The 24,479-nt window shown below is 44.2% G+C and overlaps 1 long non-coding RNA gene and 1 pseudogene across 1 annotated transcript; both read left to right on the forward strand.

Annotated features, from left to right (window-relative positions):
• Positions 1 to 307: 307 nt before the first annotated feature.
• On the forward strand, positions 308 to 879 carry LOC147982352 (uncharacterized). The gene is made up of 2 exons (XR_015600040.1): positions 308 to 468; positions 615 to 879. It is a non-coding gene; the product is annotated as an uncharacterized LOC147982352 (long non-coding RNA).
• Positions 880 to 16,792: 15,913 nt separating this feature from the next.
• LOC147982353 (putative protein phosphatase 2C 69) overlaps positions 16,793 to 24,479 on the forward strand; it is a 72,229-nt pseudogene continuing 64,542 nt past the window's right edge.

Consider the following 24,479-nt stretch of genomic DNA (forward strand, 5'->3'; position numbering starts at 1 on the left):
TGCAGAATTGACAGGTGATGGTGTAGCAACATCATCCCATACAAGAGAAAACTGGCAGGTGATGGTTAGCTGTACTCTATACCATGTCCAATGTGCTAGTACTCAAATGATATGGTATTTAATACTAGATTTGAGATGATATCGCATTTAATGACACAAACTTAAGAATATCTTCTAAATTTATATTTGCATAGATGGAAAGATAACATCCATGAAATGGATACCATCTTATAGATAGAACCATATTTTACAAATTAAGTATAGTGAGACGGCCAAATCTTTGTGATCTCATTTTGAGTAAGATGGGAGTAAATATTCTCTAGCCATTAGTCTATATATAAAGATACAATGCTTCTAGATGCCCAAACCGAGTCAGGAGTAAGAAGTTTGTGTCTTCTCTTATGGAAGGGAAAGCTATTCTTCTTTGCCTTATGGTGCTTGTGCATATAGGAAATTCCATTCATATTGGTAAGAAATCGATCTCCCCATCCATATATATGTTTCCGTTCTCCTATCAACCAAAGTAGGATAATAATGTCACTTAAACATCATGAATATTTTCATATTTTTTTCCAATTTGGACTTCTTTTTATGGTGTGTGTTTTTCTTTACAGGTAAATGCAAGTATCTAGTCCACCCGCAAAGAACAACATGCAAGGATGTAACTGCTTCTATCGGCCGTGAGTGCAATCTGTCAAAATGCTAGGGGACCTGCAAAGATTTGTTTGGAGCGGAACTCACTGCCTCATGGTGTATCAACCCCGTCCCATACTATTGGCATTGTAGGTGCCGTATCTGTTTGTAGAGTTGCACTGAACAATCATGTCGAAAAATGGACAAATGATGTGATCCAATAATAAAATCTTCCAGTGACATGCATCTAAGAATACATAACGATTGCCAAATTTAGGTCTTCTATTCGATTTTGTCATGTGCAATATTGATCTGGTAATTTTAGGTTTGCATGGCCTCGTGATTTATAAGTTAAAAAAAACAACCTTATACGACATGAATGAATCGACCTAACTGTACCGGCAGTCCCATTTTTGATGGGCCCAGAACACAAGGAAGTAGTATACATTTCTCTAGTCGGTGAGTATGTTTAGTGGTAGAAACTTGTAGGATCAGATATCGACCAGAGCAATGTCCTAAAAAATGATCTCGACCGAGGGGGTGAATGTGAATTGAATAATTTTAGCAATTTCTTCAAAACAAATAGAAGACCAAAGACATAGATTATTAAAATCAAAAGGATATTGGCGCATGGAATAATAACTCAATAAGAAACTATACAACTTAGTAGCATGCGAGGCAAACTAGTAAGATACAAGTGCATAAATGCCAACTAGCGGCGTTCAAAAAATGTATTTAGTGGCAGTAGATGCCGTTGCCGCTAGTGTAACAGCAGTGGTAAGTTGGTACTAACATCCACACCCAACGCCAGTTGCATATCTCTCATCTGTGGCGTTTGGCATGCAACGCCACTAACTAACAAATTATAAGTATTGCACCATGGACAGTAGATGCCAGTAATAGAAGTCATGTGCCATGTGGCTGATGCTGGCTTTGTCCTGTGGGTCCATATGTCAGTAAGCACCTACTGTCAGATAACCCCAGCATGTTACACTAATCTAGTTAAAACATTAATTAAACTAAACCTTACTCAAACATTAATGTTAAACTAGTTGGCATCCACATTTTACACAGATTTGAACAACAGTATTGAAATCACAAAATTAAATCTAACTAAAACTAAAAGGTGCGCCCGATTCCTCTCTTGCACATCGTCATCCGAGATGACGACAACGGCTTAATGGTCATAGATGGAGCTTAAGTGCACCACATTGGATGGAGGAGCAGCCGGAGCAGGAGTTGGCTGGCTCAGCTCCTATAGCATCTTGTTGGGAGGAAGCGACTTGAATATCGCCTGAACCTAAGGAAGTGTGGGCGACATCGACAGCTCCTTTGCATTGTGGCATGTTGGAGCCTGTGGCGGAGGTAGCACTGCTAGGAAAACCCCTATAGGAAACCACTTAATAGTGCTGCGGGTTAGTAAGGCAGCGCTACTGCTACTTAGTAGTAGTGCCGATAAAAACAGCACGCTATCGGTAGAGAATAGTAGCAGCGCGGGCACAGATAAACGACGCTACTACTAAGTGATCCCCACCGTGCCCCCAACACAGGTCAGTAGCATGGGCTGTTGAAGACCAACAAGTATAGGGGATCAATTGTAGTCCTTTCGATAAGTAAGAGTGTCGAACTCAACAACGAGCAAAAGGAATTAATAAGTGGTTTTCAGCAAGGTATTCTCTGCAGGTGATATAAAATAGTGGTGACAGATAATTTGATAGCAAGATAATTTGTAGAAACTAACAAGTAACGATAGTAACATGGTGCAACAAGGTGGCATAATCCTTTTTATAGCAAAGGACAAGCCGGAACTGTTTCTTATAGTGAGCAAAGTGTTCTAGAGGACACATGTGAATGTTGTCTAGTCAAGTTCATCAAGATTCACACGCGTTCACTGTTTTGATAAGTTATTATGTGGGTAGACTGGTGGTAGTGTGTTGTTCTTACTTGAACAACCCACTTATCACTACTAGCGAAAACTTTATACACAGAACTTTAGCAGTAGCATTGGTTAAAAAAGGGCACTACTGCTTCATAGCAGTAGCGCGTGCACATGAACCGTGCTACAGATACGGATGTAGCAGTAGCATTTCTTTAGGGAAAAGCGCTACTACTATAATTCCCACTACTAAGCCGATAGGCTAAAAATAGTAGTAGCAATCTTAGAAAAACCACGCTACCGCTATGATTATTGTAGCAGCGCGTTTACCATGAAAAACGCTACTGCTAATGAAAATAAAATAAAATGAAAAACAAATAGAAAAGGAAATGAAAATGAAAGATATAGAAAAAGGAGAAAGGAAAAAAATAAAATGTATAGAAAAAAAGAAAAACAAAAAAAAGGAGAAAGGCATAGTAGTAGCGTATCTTCATGACAGTCGCTATACACAATAGACAGCAGCGCGTTTTTTAGACCACCGATATAGGATGGGGAAAGGAAATAAGAAAAGAAAAGGAAAATAAATAGCTATAGCAGTAGCGTGTTTTCTAAAAAGCGATGTACCTAACTTAATAATGGCGCATTTTTACTTCCAGCGCTACTCTACTTGACTTAACCCCCGCGCGATTCCCCCCAGGCCAGCACTTCTCCCAAATCCCTCGCCACACTTCACCACCGTCTCCTGCCGACATCGGCGCCCCCGGAGCCACTAGAGCCGCGCGCCGTCGACACCACCGGAGCCGCGCGACCTCATCAATGCCACCGGAGCCACCCTCGACGCCCCTGCCTCCCTCGCTACAACTTCCTCCCTCGCCGTCACCGGAGAGTCCCTGCGTCCCTCGCCACCACTGCCTCCCTCCACTGGTGCACGTCGGTCCTAAACAAACAGTTTTTAACCCTTTCCGCGACGGCATTTGGAACCGTCGCCAAGTGAGTGTGGGCAATAGGGGGTCCTTCCCACACGACCCAGAAACCGTCGGGGTTAGGGCCCCTATAGTACTCCTACTCGCTTATGCTCGCATTGCCACCGCAGTCGGTATTCTGTGGTGCTACATTTATGATGCGCGGCCCATCACAAACGGTTCACTATTATAGAACGTGTATGATGCACAGCTCATCACAAACGGCTCACTGTTAATAAGATTAGCTAATCGTCATACGAGTGTCAGATAGGATTACCAAACGTCGGACCGTCATATACGACAACTATCACACACGCTATTCTGTGGTGCAACGTTTACGGTGCATACTTCATAAGAAATAGTTCATGGTTGCGAATCATGTACAATAAGGAAACTAACACAAACATTTAGTGTGCCCGCACCGTTTGTGATATTGTCTGACATCGCACACTCTTTATAAATGGCAACTGTGTGCATGCTTGCACACGTTTCCTCTCTCTGAACCGTCTCGGACTATGGTGTATATCGCAAACATTTGTGTTTCACCAATCGTCTGTGCCGTAACAACCTGGAGAGCGTAATTTCATCGAAATTTAATTGCTGCTATTTCAAATTGTACTGGATTTGAATTTGAATTTGAATGTATGCTGCAGCTTTATTCATGTCCATCAGGTTCAAACAACCAATGCATTATTTGATTCATGCATACATATGTTCAAGAATTACATAGGAACCAAATAAAGAATGATGAATCACAGTTGTATAATTGTACTATTAAAGACGGTAAACAAAGATGTGAAATATATTCTGGTGGCTGAACAAGGTGAAGCAGAATGCCCATATTGTGCCCTCCTCCATGCAGAATGCACGCATGACTCTAGTCCAACCCCTTGTGATGGGCGACCACCCATCCTTCATGGTCTTTATGAAAACATCTAGATAATCATCATGTTCTGGTAGAAATACTTTAACCTTTGCATGCCACCAATCATGTAGTTTGAGATGTAATCTTGAGTAAACTGCTTTGGCAACCACTGCTGAGGAAAAAGATTCAGACATTGTCCTCTAATACAACTCATTATGGACGGTAAAAAGAAGGTTGCAGAGTTCTTACTTACCATCCTGCAGTTCGATGTTGTCTTGGATAAAGTGTAAATAAATAGTTTAATTGCCATCTTTGGACCCAGTTTACTAAGAATCTTTATAAGATTCCTCACTTCATGCTAGTTCATTGATATCTCATTGCCCCATACGTAGAAAGGGTCGAAGCGTGGATCTTTACCAAAGACATATGTACCTAAAAGCACCAAGTTAATGTTAGAAGTTAAACAGCAATGGCACAATGATGTAGTACAACACTCTTTTTATAATATGTCTATATACATCCATATGTGGTAGTCCATTTGAAATCTCTAAAAATACAAATATTTAGTAACGGAGGGAGTATCTTATAACATCCAATATACTCGCATATTAGATGACTTAACATATTATATTATGGGCCGGAAGGGGTTTAGTGCATTCTTACAAATTATCGGCTGATTAACTGTTGCTGTATCTATGGGTTACAATTAGTTTGAGCTAGTTCGGGCTCAAATAGCCCTAAAGTATATCTAAACATGAGGGCTAGTTTGATCTAGTTGAATCTATAACCCACCCAAAAAAAATATCCAACCCAAGAGGTGCTAATTGGAGCTAGTTCTCCTATTGCATTTATTGTCAATCTAACCCTGCCACCCAAACAACTCTTTGGATGGAGTTAGTTCATGGTTAGTAATGAGCTAGAAACTAACTATACCCTCTAGCTAAGTTGAGTATCCAAACATGGATGTGTTGTTCTTGTTGCTGCTGCTACTCTTCTACGTATATCTAGACATCATTAGGACATTAATTTAACACTCTTCCTTGTTGCTATGTAGCCTAGGATTGCATATTTAGACATTAAGTACAATGCTTGTTGCTATGTAGCCTCAGATATATTACATATGATCCTAGTTAACCTAACAATAAATGGTTTGCAGATATATTCAGTTAAAAGTCTGATTCACCGATTAGTCCCTTATCAGCTCCCGGCCTATATGGTACCAGCTACCAATATCCTGAACAGTGAGCAGATATAAGACATGGGATGAAACTAACCTCGATGGAAAACAACAGTCGTTCCCAAAATTGTCCTGTGTAGGTACATCAAGAAGCATGTTGAGCACAACAGGCTAAACATCGACCAAAATTATACATGACAGACAAAATAATCTCCAAAAGATAGCTTTAGTGTGCAGGTTTAAGCACGCTAGTAAAGCAAAACAAGTGGAAAGGTGTACTAACTGCAACAGGCCTAATGTTTAACAACAAGCAAACATAGTCATTCAAACTGGTACTGTGCCAGTCTAAGTACACTGGTTATTGGTAAATAAAAATGGAAAGGCGTGTTAACTACAAGATGGAGCAACCAAATGTAGTCATTCATAGTGGTATTGTTGAAACTTGTACTGATGAAATTGAACGCATAGTTCGTACTTGCACATATAGAACATCACGTTGCAAATAATTGGAATAAACAAGGCATACTACGAACAACCAAAGATAGCATTTGAATCTGAACATATGCTAACTACAAACAATCAAACAATCAAAAAACTTTAAAAGAGGCATATGCTAGCTATAACAAGCTTAACAGCAAGCAAATATATGCATTCCAATCGGTATGTTTAAAAATGGATTGATGAAATGTACTGCACAGTAAATAATTGCACATATAGAGCATTACATTGTGAACAACTGAAATAAAGAAGGCATACTACAAACAACTAGATATAGCAATTAAAACTAGACATACTCTCACTACACTACAAAAGGGACTTGACATAACAAATCATGGGTTTCCCCCTGTGAAGAGGCATGACAAAAAAATCACGGGTTTCCTCACTTGTCACAGATGGGCTCGTTTCCGTGGGAAGAGCACGAACCCTAGATGCGCTCCATGTTGTCGCAGATGGGCTCCTCCCTTTGGAAGAACACAGCTGTAGGGTGCCCTCCCTGATGTCGCGGACGGGCGGTATCCCCTTGGAAGAGCAGATGGGCTCTTTCCCCTTAGAAGAGCCGGAGAGGGTGCCCTCCTCGTGGTTGCCATTGATGAGGTCTGACTTGGAAGCTATGGATCCCAAGCCAGCATCGCAGAACATGTCCTTCAGAAATGACAAAAGGGGCTCAATGGCGATGTAGAATGGCAAATTGTTGATAGCGAGCCAAAGGAGATCGGCGGCGGGGCCATGGATGAGATCGACGGTGGTTGAACCCAAGGGGTTGGGGGTGGGCCACTTAACCTGTGACATAGCCTGCCTCAAGCCGTCTCTGTCGATGACCTCGATATCGTAGCCGACGGCCGAGACATGCCTGCATACTCTAGCCTGCTGCTTGAGTGCCTGCCGCCAGTAATGGTCGTCAGCTTCCTCGGCGACGTCGGGCGAAGAGACCGCTATACACCTCTTTTGGGCTAGTTGCTCCTCGAGCTCCACGGGTAGCGTAACCGGGCTTAGGCTGCGATGCTCATGAGTGGGGGATGGGGATCTGTGGGAAGGGGGCGTTTGGCAGGCATCATCTAAGAAACTCAGGGCGGCCTGGGTATGGAGATCAGTGGATAAGCTGCACGGGCAAACCGACAGATGTTGACAATGGAGGCCTTGTGGTGGTGGCGGGGACCTTGCTAGGGTTTCGAGCGAGGTTTTAGTGTGTGTGTGTGTGTGTGTGTGTGTGGAGGGGGGCGGGGTGTTTGAGGAAATTAAATGACACGGGTACTGAAAATTTTAGTACGCGGGAGTGAAATGCCGGGCTATTGAAAATTTTGATGATAGTGCATCGCACATGGTCCGGAGATAACAACCGCGTGTTATGAAAACAGAAAAACCCTCGAGGCGTGTAGATATTTTCTAGGGATGCAGGCGGGATTGGGAACAAGAAACATCACACACGGTCCAGAGATAACAATCGTGTGTTATGAAACAGAAAAACCCTTGAGGCGGGCAAATATTTTTGAGAGGGGGAGCCTCGTGGAGCCCAATGTACTGTGCGAATGTGTGCGTGACAGGTGCACCGGCATGGCACACTGTTAGTTTGAGTGAACCGTATCTGTTGCGTCATCCGACTTGTCTACTGTTCATAAATTTGGTGAAAAATGACGCGGGAGAGGGTCAGAATACAAACACACTTGCATGTGGACCAAATTTATGTATCAAAAGGGTGGTTTGATTTTTAAATACCAAATGCAACTTCAATGTGGCACCTCTCTCGCAAAGAGCATGGTATTGCTTGCTCCCGCCCCTCCTCATGTCTGCATGAAGTGAATCCTAAGCTATGAATGCATGCCCCCTCCCCCCACCCCCCAACCGAGGTTCACCTACAAAGTGCGAAGTAGCTAGCAGCCCCCCTCCTCCCTCGTGTCGGCACGAAGGGAATTCTAAACTATGAATGCATGGCCCCAACCGAGGTTCATTCACCTAGCAAAGTGCGAAGTAGCTAGCAGCCCCCGTCCCTCGTGTCGGCACGAAGTGAATCCTAAGCTATGAATGCATGCCCCCCCCCCCCAACCGAGGTTCACCCTAGCAAAGTGCGAAGTAGCTAGCAACCCCACTCCTTCGTGTCGGCACGAAGGGAATCCTAAGCTATGAACACATGCCCCCCCCAACCGAGGTTCACCCTAGCAAAGTGCGAAGTAGCTAGCAGCCCCCCTCCCTCGTGTGGGCACGAAGGGAATCCTAAGATATTAATGCATGCCCCCCAACCGAGGATCGCCTAGCAAAGTGCGAAGTAGCTAGCAGCCCCCTCCCTCATGTCGGCACGAAGGGAATCATAAGCTATGAATGCATGCCCCCCCCAACCAAGTTCACCTAGCAAAGTGCGAAGTAGCTAGCAGCCCCCCTCACTCATGTCAGCACGAAGGGAATCCTAAGCTATGAATGCATGCCCCCCCCAACCGAGGTTCACCCTAACAAAGTACGAAGTATCTAGCAGCCCCCTCCCTCGTGTCGGCACAAAGGGAATCATAAGCTATGAATGCATGCCCCCCAGCCGAGGTTCACTAGGAAAGAGTGAAGTAGCTAGCAGCCCCCTCGTGTGGGCACAAAGGGAATCGTAAACTATGGATGCATGCCTGATACATATCTAACATATCTATAATTTTTTATTGTTCCATGCTATTGTATATTCTGTTTTGGATGTTAATGGGCTTTATTTTGTACTTTTACATTATTTTTGGGACTAACCTATTAACCCAAGGCCTAGTGCAAATTGTTGTTTTCTTGCCTATTTCAGTGTTTCGTAGAAAAGGAATATCAAACGGGATCCAAATGGAATGAAACATTCGGGACAGTTATTTTTGGAACAAACGTGATCCAGGGGACTTGGAGTGGACGTCAAGAAACAATCGAGGAGGCCACGAGGCAGGGGGAGAGCCTACCCCCTAGGCGCACCCTCCACCCTTGTGGGCCCCTTGTTTCTCCACCGACCTACTTCTTCCTCCTATATATATTCATATACCCCGAAAACATCCAGGAGCACCATGAAACCCTATTTCCACCACCGCAACCTTCTGTACCCAAGAGATCCCATCTTGGGGCCTTTTCCGGAGCTCCGCCGGAGGGGACATCGATCACGGAGGGCCTCTACATCAACTCCATGGCCTCTCTGGTGATGGGTGAGTGGTTTACTTCAGACCTTCGGGGCCATAGCTAGTAGCTAGATGTCTTCTTCTCTCTCTTTGGATCTCAATACAATTTTCTCCTCGATATTCTTGGAGATCTATTCGATGTAACTCTTTTTGCGATGTGTTTGTCGAGATCTGATGAATTGTGGATTTATGATCAAGTCTATCTATGAACAATATTTGAATCTTCTCTGAATTCTTTTATGCATGATTGGTTATCCTTGCAAGTCTCTTCGAATTATCAATTTGGTTTGACCTACTAGATTGATCTTTCTTACAATGGGAGAAGTGCTTAGCTTTGGGTTCAACCTTGCTGTGCTCGATCCCAGTGACAGAAAGGGAAACGACACGTATTGTATTGTTGCCATTGAGGATAAAAAGATGGGGTTTATATCATATTGCTTGAGTTTATCCCTCTACATCATGTCATCTTACCTAATGCGTTACTCTGTTCTTATGAACTTAATACTCTAGATGCATGCTGGATAGCGGTCGATGTGTGGAGTAATATATAGTAGTAGATGCAGGCAGGAGTCGGTCTACTTGTCACGGACGTGATGCCTATATTTATGATCATGCCTAGATATTCTCATAACTATGCTCAATTCTATCAATTGCTCGACAGTAATTCGTTCACCCATCGTAATACTTATGCTATCTTGAGATAAGCCACTAGTGAAACATATGCCCCTCAGGTCTATTCTCCATCATATAAGTTTCCAATCTATTTTACTTTGAAATTTTTACTTTCAATCTATATCATAAAAATACCAAAAATATTTATCTTATCATTATCATATCTATCAGATCTCACTCTCGTAAGTGACCGTGAAGGGATTGACAACCCCTTTATTGCGTTGGTTGCGAGGTTCTTATTTGTTTGTCTAGGTACGAGGAACTTGCGTGTGTATCCTAATGGATTGATAGCTTGGTTCTCAAAAACTGAGGGAAATACTTACACTACTTTGCTGCATCACCCTTTCCTCTTCAAGGGAAAGCCAATGCAGTGCTGAAGAGGTAGCAAGAAGGAATTATGGCGCCGTTGCTGGGGAGTCTACGCACAAGTCAAGACATACCAAGTACCCATCACAAACTCTTATCCCTCGCATTACATTATTTTCCATTTGCCTCTCGTTTTCCTCTCCCCCACTTCACACTTGCCGTTTTATTCGCCCTCTTTCTCCGTTCACCTTTTCTTTTCTAGTTCGTCTCTTTTTGCTCGTTTCTTGTTTGTTTGTGTGTTGGATCGCTTGCTTGTCACGATGGCTCAAGATAATACTAAATTGTGTGACTTTGCCAATACCAACAACAATCATTTTATTAGCACTCCGATTGCTCCTCTTACCGATGCCGAATCTAGCGAAATTAATGTTGCTGGCCTGGGAAGCAGGGGAGAACCCTCGTTGACAAGCCACGCGGGCTGTGATTCTCCGGTGAGAGCATGCGGCATGGGCAACGCCCCCACAGATGGGGGTGCATGGGGTCCCGGTGGTGGTGGTGGTGCCGGGTGATGCGGTCCCTCCTTGGGCGGCAGTGTGTGGAGCACGGCGGTGGAAGGGTTTTCGATGCCGAACCTGGCGGACAGAGCAGACGAGGCCGAGGGAGATGCCGCCTAACGCACATCATCGATATCGGCTTGAGTGATACTGATCTGTTTCGACAGACTCTGCAGCTCTTGACACACCTGATGATTGAACTTGGTTTGCACATGCGCATTTGTCTGCCTCCGCCTTCTCCTCGTCGAATCGCGAGAGGAGCATCTCCATGAGATCCGTGAGGTTGGATGTCTGATTCTCTATGGCGGCCATGAGTTGCCGCATCTGCACAGAATCCTTGGACGGCGCAGTTGCTCCCGCTCTGAGCAAATCGAACCCTGCACATGATTTCGTGCGAATTCACTGAAGCGAATCCGCACCTGATGCGGTGGATGTTACCGATTTACCAAGAGGACACTACTACGGAAAACTCTAGTAGTAGCACGGGTTTTGAGGCTATCAGCAGCGCGGGCAGCCACGCTACCAATAAGGCGCTACAGCTAACTGTTAGTAGTAGCGCGGTCTGTACCCGCGCTACTACTATGGACTGTATCAGCAGCGCTTTTCCGGAACGCGCTACTATTAATTAGGTGTAGCGATTTCCTGGCCCCGCGCTACTGCTATATCTTTCATCATTTCCCCCCAGCTTCCTACCCCGTTTCAGCTTCAATAAATAGCAATTTCTAGATACTAGGTACTACTAGATATCAATTTCATAAAGCATTATAGGTACTAGGTAGTACTCCCTTGGTTCCAAATTACTCGCCGTGGTTTTAGTTCAAATTACTAGATAATAATTTCATATATACTCCACATGCATCCTCAAGCAGTACAAGGTGATATCGATGATGATCATCATATGTAGTTCTAGATAATATCGACGACGATCATCATATGTAGTTCTACATGATATCGACGACGATCATCATATGTAGTTCTACATGATATTGACGACGATCATCATATGTAGTTCTAGATGATATAGCCACACACACACATATGTAGTTCTAGATGATATCGACGACGATCACCATTCTCAAGCCTGGATGGTGGATGTTCCTGATAGTAATTAGGATGTCCTGTCCAACACGATGATTCTTGTCAACGAGGAATCTCTTCCACCCAACCGAGTTTAAGTTTGTGCGACCGTCTGTGTCCATGCGGTAAGTACAGATGGTGACGGAGCCCCTTGCGGTAAGGCGTAGTCCAACTGAGCCTTCGTCATCAGGCTCGATACCACAACTCACAGATAGGTTCTTTGGCAATTTCTGAATAAGAAAAACATATCAATTAATTAATAGCCTAGCACATACACTTGGAAATATATTTCTATTAAGTCTAGATTTCTACACTATCAAAAGACACAGTACTATGCATTTGTACTAACTAATCATGAATTCTACTAATAAGTATATATGGATTATCTACACTATTAATAGTTTCTTGGATTCTACACTAATAAGAGCATGTGATCAGACTCTACACTAAAGCATATCATCGACTAGATTCCACAAAGCATATCATTGGACTCTACACTAAGCATATCATCGGATTCACTAAGCATATCATCGAATAATTTGCATTTGTAAGTATAACAATAAAGCATATATATATATATATATATATTATATATATATATATATATATATATATATATATATATATATATATATATATGACTACAATATGGGACACCTAGGTGCCTGGGCACCTTGCCTATAAACCGTCGGATTACGCTGAGATATGTGCACTTGTACTAGTACTAGAGTGTTTCATTAGGAAATAGTTATTGCTAATTATTGCCCACATTAGAATGGAAAGCGAGACTGAACAATTAATGGTCACATGCATGGTACGTGCAGTATTCTACAGAGAACAAGAATTCATATTTTATTAATGTTGTATACCTTTTTGGAGAAACGTATGTCACATGGCACCATATTCATGTTATACTTTTGAAGAAAATAGTTTGTGCGTATAATATCTTAGGTACATATACATACCAAAAAAAGAGAGTATATAATTATTAGGTATGTCTCCATTAAAACTATATTATTTTTGGATATGTCATCAAGGCATATACATGTACTAAAAAATGAGTTTGTGTGTACAATATCTTAGGTATATGTACATACCCTATATATTAGGTATATGTAAATTATACAATTTTTGGGTATATCTCCAGTATCAGTTACAGGTATGTCTCAACAGAATATACGTGATAAAAAATATGTTCGGGTATGTACCGTCCAAAGTATATCAATTTTGTTTATATCTACAAAGCATGCGTATAATGAAAAAGGGTATGCGGGTATAAAATCCTAGGTCCACATACACATGGGAAAAATCATGTGTGGGTATTGGCACGCAATGTGCATTCCTAAAACTAAAAATAATCGTGTATGGGTATGCATCATATTTTCCTAAAAGTAAAATAATAATTTGGGTCACATTTTATATTATATGGTCATCTTAATTTGTATAAAAACATTAGGCATTAAAAAGTGTGACCCGGCCTTATATTATTTGGTGGTATCTGATACCTTAAAAATAAGAGCATACATACATACCCTCTTTGTTTGGAAAGAAATCATTGCTAGGAAACAATAGTATATTTGTTTTTTGGAAAGCAATCAATGACCGTTGATGGTTGTAGTGCATGCAAACAAATTTGGAAAGTCATTTTGTCGTGCATTCTACATCATGCACTACAAATGTGAGTTGCCATATAATGGGTCTAGGTGCCCCAAACAATTTACCTATATATATATATATCATCAAATTACTACAGGTAGTACGTATAACATAACATTTCATGCCGATCGACCATGGTACTTGTCAGGTGGGTCACGAATGGCACCCCGACAAAGTCATCACATGGCGGAATTATGTCCCATAGGTTGCACACCTCCTCCTCGCTCAGCCTCATTCTTTGAGCTACGATGGCTTCATGAAGTGGGTTCTCATCATCTTCATCGAGTGGGTCCTCATTATCTGCATCATCTTCGTCACCTTCATCATCTTCCACCAGGTTGATATAAATGACAGCCAGCTTGGGTCTTTCTTCTCCGAAGGAGAATCTGATCAACTCACCACCAGTAAGACCCATGCGGGCGAGGAAACAGGCCCATCCATCTCCTCCAATCTGTGACATATTGCGTCCTTTCTCGACCTCCATAGTGTATGGGCCCCAGGAGCCTCAAATGTCACAGTGTCTCTTGTCAGCTTGTTGAATTTCAACCTCACATTGCATGGGACGATCTGTGTAAAAAAAAGCAAAATGACACAATGCAGTAATGCCAACACTAAAAATTTCAACCTCACATTTTATTTAATTTCTTACCGCCGCATGAAGAAAACTCGGCTGGAAGTAGATGCCGAACAGCTTGCTAGTTGCAAGGCTGCTGGCGCACCTTGACTTGCACAGTCGACATAGTGGTAGTGATGGTGGTGCCATTTTCCTAAAGCAATATGAGCAAAGGATTAGCGATTCACTTCACGGGAAAGAAAAACAGTAGCATGTGATATTTTTGGTTCTTCCGTGAGAAGCAGTTTTATGGACAAAGCATTTCGGTGGCACCTATTGACAAAAAAACTTTTCACAAATATGTACCAAATAAGGGTACCACCTACCAAGACATTTCATCTCATTTAGCCCCTATTGCCTAAGATAATTGATTAAAAGAACAAGTGGCAAAATTAACTAAATTGGCACCTACATTTTTCCAAAAAATATCTTATTACAAAAACACAATTGGATCTACCTATCCATGTACAGAAAAAATAACAATAAAATGGTGGATACTAAATCAATTAAATCAACTAGCATACTAAATCAACAAAATCAAAATGTTTTAAATCAACTAAATCAACTAGCCTACTAAATCAACTAAATCAAGATGTTCTAAATCAACTAAATCAACTACATAATAAATAAACTAAATCCAACTAGATGGAGGAGCGAGGAGGGAGAAGGAGGGGTGACTCGAGGAGGGAGAAGAGAGTAGGACGAAGGAGGAATATGGAGTGAGGAGGGGCCAGCCAGCAGCGAGTGGAGGGAGGACGGAGGAGGAAGATGGAGCGAGGAGGGACTGGCCAGCGGCGACTAGAGGGAGGACGGAGGAGGAGGCCGGTACCGAGTCCAGCGAGGAGGAGGAGGTGGTCGCGGCGCAGACCGGGGTGGGGGATGAGGGCGAGATCGAGCGAGTGTGAGTGTGAGTGGATCGGATAGGTCCGAGAGTGGGGGAGATGGAATGGCTTAGCAGTAGCGCGCTATATCAAAAGGCGCTACTACTAAACGACCTAGCAGTAGCGCCTTTCACAAAGAGCGCGCTACTGCTATGTGCCAGCATGTAAAATTGACATAAAAAATACATTGACCATCAATGATCTTTTTGTATACAATCTGATTTGTCAATAGAGTTCAATGAAGACCAAGTGGTTGTGAAAGTTTGAGAAGTAGCATATTTAAGGTGGTATAAACTCTCTTCACGAAGCGAGGTGGGACTTAATTTTTTAGTAAACTTAGCAGTAGCGGTTATTGTGTAAATGCGTTACTGCTATGGTCCCTAGTAGTAGCGTTCTTCATATTAGCGCGCAGCTACTAGAACTAGCCTCGCGGCGGCGTCGTGGCAATTATAGTAGTAGAGCGTCTTAGAGTAGGCGCGCTACTGATACATTTATTTCAGCAACAAGGTTCGTGCGAGCGCGCTACTGGTAAGATTCTGTGTATAGGCTTTTCCCTAGTAGTGGGATGTGGGCGACGGCGCTGATCGGCAGTGGAGAAGAAATTTTTTGGGGCCTCTCATACCAATTGTGACGACCGATGAACCCTAGGAAAGGGGATCGATCGCACAGAGGGGAAAATGAGTAGGTGAGGAGAGCAGGAGGGAGATAGACGAAGGAAGATGATAAAGAGTTGTTGAGTATTCTCTCATTGCATAACCAGTCCATTGATACAGAGGAAGTAGTATACTTTTCACCCCCAAATCCTCTTCAACAGAGCCATAACACCCTCAACTCGAATTTGGTATGATTTCAACCCTAAAAATGTCAAAACCGGATAATCAAGTCCTGAGTGGTTTCATGCCACATCAAAAGTGGTTTTGCAGCTCATGGTGTTGATTAGGCACTGATTTTTCGTGACGTGCCACTGAGGTGGTAGTAACTCGGAAATAACTCTGTACGGTCCCTTATATCGCTACCTCTAGCATACCTTGCCATCACTGCCTCCTCCAGTGTTCAGATTGCCACCATAGATCGTGATGATGAAAGCGAGTTGGACCAGTACCCTGGCACGATGATGCCGTACACCATTGAAAACTACTCCATCTCACGTGATGATCGGACATGGTTCAGTTGATATGGATCACGTGATCACTTAGATGATTAGAGAGATGTGTATCTAAGTGGGAGATCTTAAGTAATTTGATTAGTTGAACTTTAATTTATCTTGAACTTAGTACCTGATAGTATTTTGCATGTCTATGTTGTTGTAGATAGATGAGGCGTGTTGTTGTTCCGTTGAATTTTAATGTGTTCCTAGAGAAAGCTAAGTTGAAAGATGATGGTAGCAACTACACGGACTACGTCCGTAACATGAGGATTATCCTCATTGCTGCATAGAAGAATTATGTCCTGGAAGCACTGCGCCTGGCCAGCCGGGCCGGCTGCCTCTCGGGTTCTCAGACCCCCGACTCCACCTATCCACGCACGCATCCAGCTCGTGCGCACCTAGCCCCACCTTGCCCGGAACAAGAGAGAGAGATACACAGCAGAGCAGAAACTAGCGGAACACAAACAAAAAAGAGCTGGCACGAGTCAAATCATAACTGCACTGCGCGTCTCTGCCCCGATAAAATCGCAACGCATTCGTGCCTCTTCCCTCCCTCGATTGCCCCCTTCTGCATGGCGCCCACTATCGCTTGTGGCCCATCGGCGGCGCCATTCCGCATGGATTTTTTTCCTCCCTCCCTCCCACTTTCCGTTACGGGGGCGAAGCGTGGGGGGCGAGCCGTTGGATTGAGTGGTCTTGCTGGGAGGAGGAGGGGGAGGGTTTGGGGGAGGCAGGCGATCGGTGCGGCGGTGCCATGGCGATGGCAGCGGTGCCGCTCGGCGTGCTGCAGCGGCGGGAGGTCACGAGCGAGCAGATGGAGCGCCCGGACGTGCTCCGCGGGGAGGCCAGCCGCAGCCGCAAGGGCGAGGACATCACGCTGCTCCTCGCCGACACCGGCCAACGCGTCGCCGCGCCCGCTTCCCCTGCCTTGTCTCTCGAGAAGGTTCTAGAATACCCAAAAAAGAGAGACAGAAAGTTCTAGAATACGCGCCTGGAATTGTGTGACATGGAGGCCACTCCTCCAATCTCCTGTAAATGATTGACACCCACCCAGCATGTTTTTCTCTGTCGCGCTTGGTAGAGCGGCGATGAGTTTTTGGTAGGGTTCAGAATATTTGTTGGTTATCTGCACGTAGGTTGCTAGTTCATGACCAAGAGTGTTGGGAGCCTGCTACGTATGAAAAATTACTCGTAGTAAGAAACATAGTAGGAACGAAATATTACCTTTGATCCAAATGATCTCGTGTCTTAATCTTGTTGTCGGGTTGACCGACTCTATCTGAAGGAAATATGCCCTAGAGGCAATAATAAAGTTGTTATTTATATTTCCTTATATCATGATAAATGTTTATTATTCATGCTAGAATTGTATTAACCGGAAACTTAGTACATGTGTGAATACATAAACAAAGAGCGTGTCACTAGTTTGCCTCTACTTGACTAGCTCGTTGAATCAATGATGGTTATGTTTCCTAACCATTAACATGAGTTGTCATTTGATTAACGGGATCACATCATTAGGGAATTATGTGATTGACTTGACCCATCCGTTAGCTTAGCACGATGATCGTTTAGTTTGTTGCTATTGCTTTCTCCATAACAATACATGTTCCTATGACTATGAGATCATGCAACTCCCGAATACCAGAGGAACACTTTGTGTGCTACCAAACGTCACAACGTAACTAGGTGATTATAAAGGTGCTCTATAGGTGTCTCCGATGGGGTTTGTTGAGTTGGCATGGATCAAGATTAGGATTTGTCACTCCAATTGTCGGAGAGGTATCTCTGGGCCCTCTCGGTAATGTACATCACAATAAGCCTTGCAAGAAACGTAGCTAATGAGTTACTTACGGGATGTAGCATTACGGAACGAGTAAAGAGACTTGCCGGTAACGAGATTGAACTAGGTATTGAGATACCGACGATCAAACTCGGGCAAGTAACGTACCGATGACAGAGGGAATAACGTATGTTGTTATGCGGTTTGACCGATAAAGATCTTCGTAGAATATGTAGGAACCAATATGAGCATCCAGGTTCCGCTATTGGTTATTGACCGGAGATGAGTCGCGGTCATGTCTACATAGTTCTCGAACCCATAGGATCCGCATGGTTAATGTTCGGTGACATTCGGTATTATGAGTTTATGTGTTTTGATGTACCGAAGGTAGTTCGGAGTCCCGGATATGATCATGGACATGACGAGGAGTCTCAAAATGGTCGAGACACAAAGATCGATATATTGGACGGCTATATTCGAACACCGGAAGTGTTTTGGGTGATTTCGGAGAAAACCAGAGTGCCGGAGGGGTTACCGGAGCCCCCCGGGGAAGTATTGGGCCTTAGTGGGCCTTAGGGAAGAGAGAGGGCAGCAGCCCAGGAGGTGGCGCGCCTCCACCCCCCCCCCCCCCCAAGGGGAGTCCAAATAGGACTAGGGGAGGGGGGCACGGCCCCTCTTTCCCTCTACCTCTCCCTCTCTTTCCTTCCCCCTCCTTCCTTCCTAGTAGGACTACACTTGTAGAAAACAGGGCTTTGGTCCAGGCCAGGTCAGGCCATTAGTCCCGGTTCAGTCCAGAACCGGGACCAATCTGGGCATTGGTCCCGGTTCGTGAGCCCAGGGGGCCGGCCGGGCCACGTGGGCCATTGGTCCCGGTTCATCTGGACATTTTGGTCCCGGTTGGTGGGATGAGCCGGGACCAATGGGCCTCGCTCCTGGCCCACCACCATTCGTCCCGGTTGGTGGCTTGAACCGAGACCAAAGGCTCCCCTTTAGTCCTGGCTCAAGTCACCAACCGGGACCAATGAGGTGCCTATATATACCTCTCGCTCGCGAGCAGAGCACCTCAGTGCTCTATTTTTCTCTGGCCGAGGGGGAGAGGGCTTGGTGGTGCTCTAGCTCACCTCCTATGCACACAAGGTGTTCGATGGAATGCCCGAGCCACACTACTTAAGCTTTATCCTCTCCAAGCTCGACCTCCAAGCTCCATTTTCCATAATATTTGTCTAGGTTTAGCGGTCTGTCACGCACCGTCCCCGTCTTCACCGCCGTTGATCACCCGCGCCGAGCTCATCGCCGGCACCACCGTGGTGAGCCTCTTGTTCTTATCTTCTTTCTGAAAGGAAAAATATTCTTACTTGTATGTTTACATAGATACTTGTATTATTTTCTTACTTTTATTATTGCATCTTATATAGTGAATTGGTTTTGGTATCCGCCCCCGTCGGCCCTCGTCCTGTCTATGATTCGGATGTGGTATATATATTATCTTTATAACTATTGGTTCATTTATTGTTTATGAAAATTATGCCGACCAACGTGACATAGATTTTATTTATGTAGGATGTATGTGAATCGGAAATGCCAACCGACCCTATTGTCGAGAGGTTAAATTTAGTTGAAGAAGAAAACAATTTGTTGAAGGAAAAAATAAAAAAATTTGAGGAGAATATGATATTGGAGTTGCATGTTGCGGATGTCGTCGATGATCACAATATCAAGATGGATGCAATGCGCTTGAAGATTAGAAAGATTAAAAAATATGCCATTCATACCGAGGCTTGGTATCATTATGCCATTGGATCAATTTTTACCTTGGTTGCGACTATGATCGCATTTGTTTTTGCATTGAAATGTTTTACATAGTTTCAATGTATGGTTTAATTAATTAGATGCTCTGGAGAGCTATATGTTGTTAGATGAGAACTATGTATGTACTTTGGTTTTAATGTGATGATGAACTTCTATTAATTTGGACACTTAATTATATATAATGCACGCAGATGAACCGGCAATGGATGTACGGTGACAGACACACCCGCGAGTACATTAAGGGCGTGCATGAGTTTCTCGATGTGGCTGAGGCAAACAAGCAGAATGTGGGAATACGAGGTATTACTCTAACCAGAAAATCCTTCACTCCCACCTGCTTTACAAGGGTTTCATGCCACACTATAATGTTTGGACGAGGCACGGAGAAATAGGGGTTATGATGCAAGACGGCGAAGAAGAAGAGTATGATGACAACTATGTGCCCCCTGAATACGGTGATGCTGCAACGGGGGGAGCTGGTGAAGATCAAGAGGAACCAGACGATGTGCCCAATGATGCTGCAACGGGTGAAGCTGCTGAAGATCAAGAGGAACCAGACGATGTGCCCAATGATGATGATCTCCGCCGGGTCATTGTCGATGCAAGGACGCAATGCGAAAGTCAAAAGGAGAAGCTGAAGTTCGATCGCATGTTAGAGGATAACAAAAAAGGGTTATACCCCATTTGCGAAGATGGCAACACAAAGCTCAGTACCGTACTGGAATTGCTGCAGTGGAAGGCAGAGAATGTTGTGGCTGACAAAGGATTTGAGAAGCTACTGAAAATATTGAAGAAGAAGCTTCCAAAGGATAATGAATTGCCCGACAGTACATACGTAGCAAAGAAGGTCGTATGCCCTCTAGGATTGGAGGTGGAGAAGATACATGCATGCCCTAATGACTGCATCCTCTACCCCGGTGCATACAAGGATCTGAAAGCATGCCCGGTATGCGGTGCATTGCGGTATAAGATCAGACGAGATGACCCTGGTGATGTTGACGGTGAGCCCCCCAGGAAGAGGGTTCCTGCGAAGGTGATGTGGTATGCTCCTATAATACCACGGTTGAAACGTCTGTTCAGAAACGAAGAGCATGCCAAGTTGATGCGATGGCACAGTGAGAACCGAAAGAAAGATGGGAAGTTGAGAGCACCCACTGACGGGTCGCAGTGGAGAAAAATCGAGAGAAAGTACTGGGATGAGTTTGCAAAGGACCCAAGGAATGTATGGTTTGCTTTAAGCGCGGATGGCATTAATCCTTTCGGGAAGTTCATTATGATGCCAGTTCTCATCCAATGCCCTAAGCAACCCGGCAATGAAATTGATGTGTACCTAAGGCCATTAGTTGAAGAACTTTTACAGCTGTGGAATGGAAATGGTGTACGTACGTGGGATGATCACAGACAGGAGGAATTTAACCTTAAGGCGTTGCTGTTCGTGACCATCAACGATTGGCCCGCTCTCAGTAACCTTTCAGGACAGACAAACAAAGGATACCACACATGCACGCACTATTTAGATGACACTGAAAGTATATACCTGGACAAATGCAGGAAGAATGTGTACCTGGGCCATCGTCGATTTCTTCCGACCAACCATCAATGTCGAAAGAAAGGCAAGCATTTCAAAGGCGAGGCAGATCACCGGAAGAAGCCCGCCATGCGCACCGGTGATCACGTGCTTGCTATGATCAATGATTTACACTACGTAATCTTTGGAAAGGGTCCCGGTGGACTAGCTGTTCCGAATGACGCTGAGGGACACGCACCCATGTGGAAGAAGAAATCTATATTTTGGGACCTACCCTACTAGAAAGACCTAGAGGTCCGCTCCTCAATCGACGTGATGCACGTGATGAAGAACCTTTGCATGAACCTGCTAGGCTTCTTGGGCATGTATGGGAAGACAAAAGATACACCTGAGGCACAGGAGGACCTGCAACGTTTGCACGAAAAAGACGGCATGCCTTCGAAGCAGTATAAAGGTCCTGCCAGCTACGCTCTTACGAAAGAAGAGAAAGAAATCTTCTTTGAATGCCTTCTTAGTATGAAGGTCACGACTGGCTTCTCGTCGAATATAAAGGGAATAATAAATATGCCAGAGAAAAAGTTTCAGAACCTAAAGTCTCATGACTGCCACGTGATTATGACGCAACTGCTTCTGGTTGCATTGAGGGGGCTTCTACCGGAAAACGTCTGATTAGCCATTATGAAGCTATGTGCATTCCTCAATGCAATCTCTCAGAAGGTGATCGATCCAGAAATCGTACCAAGGCTAAGGAGTGATGTGGCACAATGTCTTGTCAGTTTCGAGCTGGTGTTCCCACCATCCTTCTTCAATATCATGACGCACGTCCTAGTTCATCTAGTTGACGAGATTGTCATCCTGGGGCCCATATTTCTACACAATATGTTCCCCTTTGAGAGGTTCATGGGAGTCCTAAAGAAATATGTCCGTAACCGCGCTAGGCCAGAAGGAAGCATCTCCATGGGCCATCAAACAGAGGATGTTATCGGGTTTTGTGTTGACTTCATTCCTGGCCTTAAGAAGATAGGTCTCCCTAAATCGCGGTATGAGGGGAGACTGACTGGAAAAGGCACTCTTGGAAGAGACTCAATAATATGCAGGGACGGATATTCTTGGTCTCAAGCAAACTACACAGTTCTACAGAACTCTACCTTGGTGACCCCGTATGTCGATGAACACAAGAACAGTCTGCGCTCCAAACACCCGGAGCAGTGCAATGACTGGATTACATGTGAACACATCAGGACTTTCAGCAGTTGGTTGGAAACACGTCTCAGAGGTAACAACACTGTTTGTGATGAGTTGTACTTGTTGTCCAGGGGACCATATGTGACTCTATTGCCTTACAAAGGATACGACATAAATGGGAATACATTTTACACGATCGCCCAAGATCAAAAGAGCACCAACCAAAACAGCGGTGTCCGCTTTGATGCAGCAACCGAGAGCGGAAAGGACACATATTATGGTTACATAGTGGACATATGGGAACTTGACTACGGACCAGATTTTAAGATCCCTTTGTTTAAGTGCAAATGGGTCAATCTGTTAGGCGGCGGGGTACAGGTAGACCCACAGTATGGAATGACAACAGTGGTTCTGAAAAATCTTGGGTACACTGACGAACCGTTCGTCCTAGCCAATGATGTGGCATAGGTTATCTATGTGAAGGACATGCCTACCAAACCGAGAAAAAGAAAAGATAAGGAAGCGAATACATCATACGATGAGCCAAAGCGCCACATAGTTCTTTCAAGAAAAAGGGACATCCTAGGAGTGGACGGCAAGACAGACATGTCTGAAGATTATGAAAAGTTTCATGAAATTCCTCCCTTCAATGTCAAGGCTGACCCAAGCATCATGATAAACAATGAAGATTATCGATGGTTACGACGCAATAAGCAAATGACACATGCGAAGAAAAAGTGAAGACTTTCTCCCGCAACTATTATGGTGATACCATGCCAACTTTGTAACACACGAACATGCTACCATTGTCCGTTTTATACATGCACATGCTATGTGGGTGAAATTATGATACCATGCCAACTTTCAACTTTTTCAGAGTTCATTTGAAATGCTTTCATGTCTTATGGTTCGGCCCTCGTAATACCATGACCATTAGTCCCTGGCCCATGCCAACTTTCAACTTTCAACTTTCTAAAACTAATGGCACTAACAGAAAGTTTATAATTTTGCTCCTCGCCCCTGGCCCATGACCATTAGTCCCGGTTTCTGCCACAAACCGGGACTAAAGGGTTGGTCCTCGTTGCGGGCAGAGTTTAGTCCCACCTCGCCAACCGAAGGGGGCTCACACCGGTTTATAAGCCCTTCCCTCTCTGCCTTGTTAAGCTCCTGTCAAAGTGAAATAGATGCCTTGTTGAGCTCCTCTTTTCAGTAGCCCAAAGGGCGGGAAGCGGCAGCCTTTGTCCCGGTTGGTGGCACCAACCGGGACTAAAGGGGGGCATTGGTCACGGTTGGTGCCACGAACTGTGACCAATGCGCTGTCTATATAAGCAAGACTTGTGAAAAATTTCGTTCAGTTCTTCCATCACGCCCCGACGACGCTGCCCGGCTACCCCTCTGCGCCTCGCCGTCGCCGTCGTCGCACTACTAGGAAAAGGGCTATAGATAGGATTGATACTAATGGCGCACCATGGAAGAAGTGCGCCACTACTATATACTAATGGCGCACCAGAAACAGGGTGCGCCACTAGTATTAATTTTTTTTCCATTTTCCATACAAACTAATGGCGCATCAGGTCGAAGTGCGCCATTACTAGTTCTAACTAGTAATGGCGCACCAGGCAGACAGTACGCCATTACTGTAATTTTTTTATTCTTTTTTTTGCAAAACTACTAATGGCGCACCGTTTCACAGTGCGCCATTACTAGTTTAAACTAGTAATGGCGCACTATTACCCGGTGCGCCATTAGTATATATATTTATTTTTTTACTTTTTTGCAAAACTACTAATGGCGCACCACCTGCAGGTGCGCCATTAGTAACCAGGGTTACTAATGGCGCATTTGCTGGTGGTGCGCCATTAGTAACCCGGGACCCCAACAAGATATTTTGGACAGCCCCACACCTACCCACTCACTTTCCCCACTTCATTCCCTCCACCTCCTTCTCCAACTTTTGGCTGCCTTCTCCTCCTCACCTCATTTCCACCATAGATTCATCAAAATTAAGTGGTGAAATTACCTTTTTTTTGATAGGTAAGTAAGGGGAAAGCTATCTTCATGATGTAGATCTACTTTTTTTCTCCCTAGCTCGCTCCAACAACGTGCACATGCACTTTTTGTGGCCTAGCTAGATC

The sequence above is a fragment of the Triticum urartu genome, chromosome 3A, assembly GCF_056163025.1.
Source record: "Triticum urartu cultivar PI428250 chromosome 3A, HENAU_Tu73, whole genome shotgun sequence".
NCBI classification, from domain to species: Eukaryota; Viridiplantae; Streptophyta; class Magnoliopsida; order Poales; family Poaceae; genus Triticum; species Triticum urartu.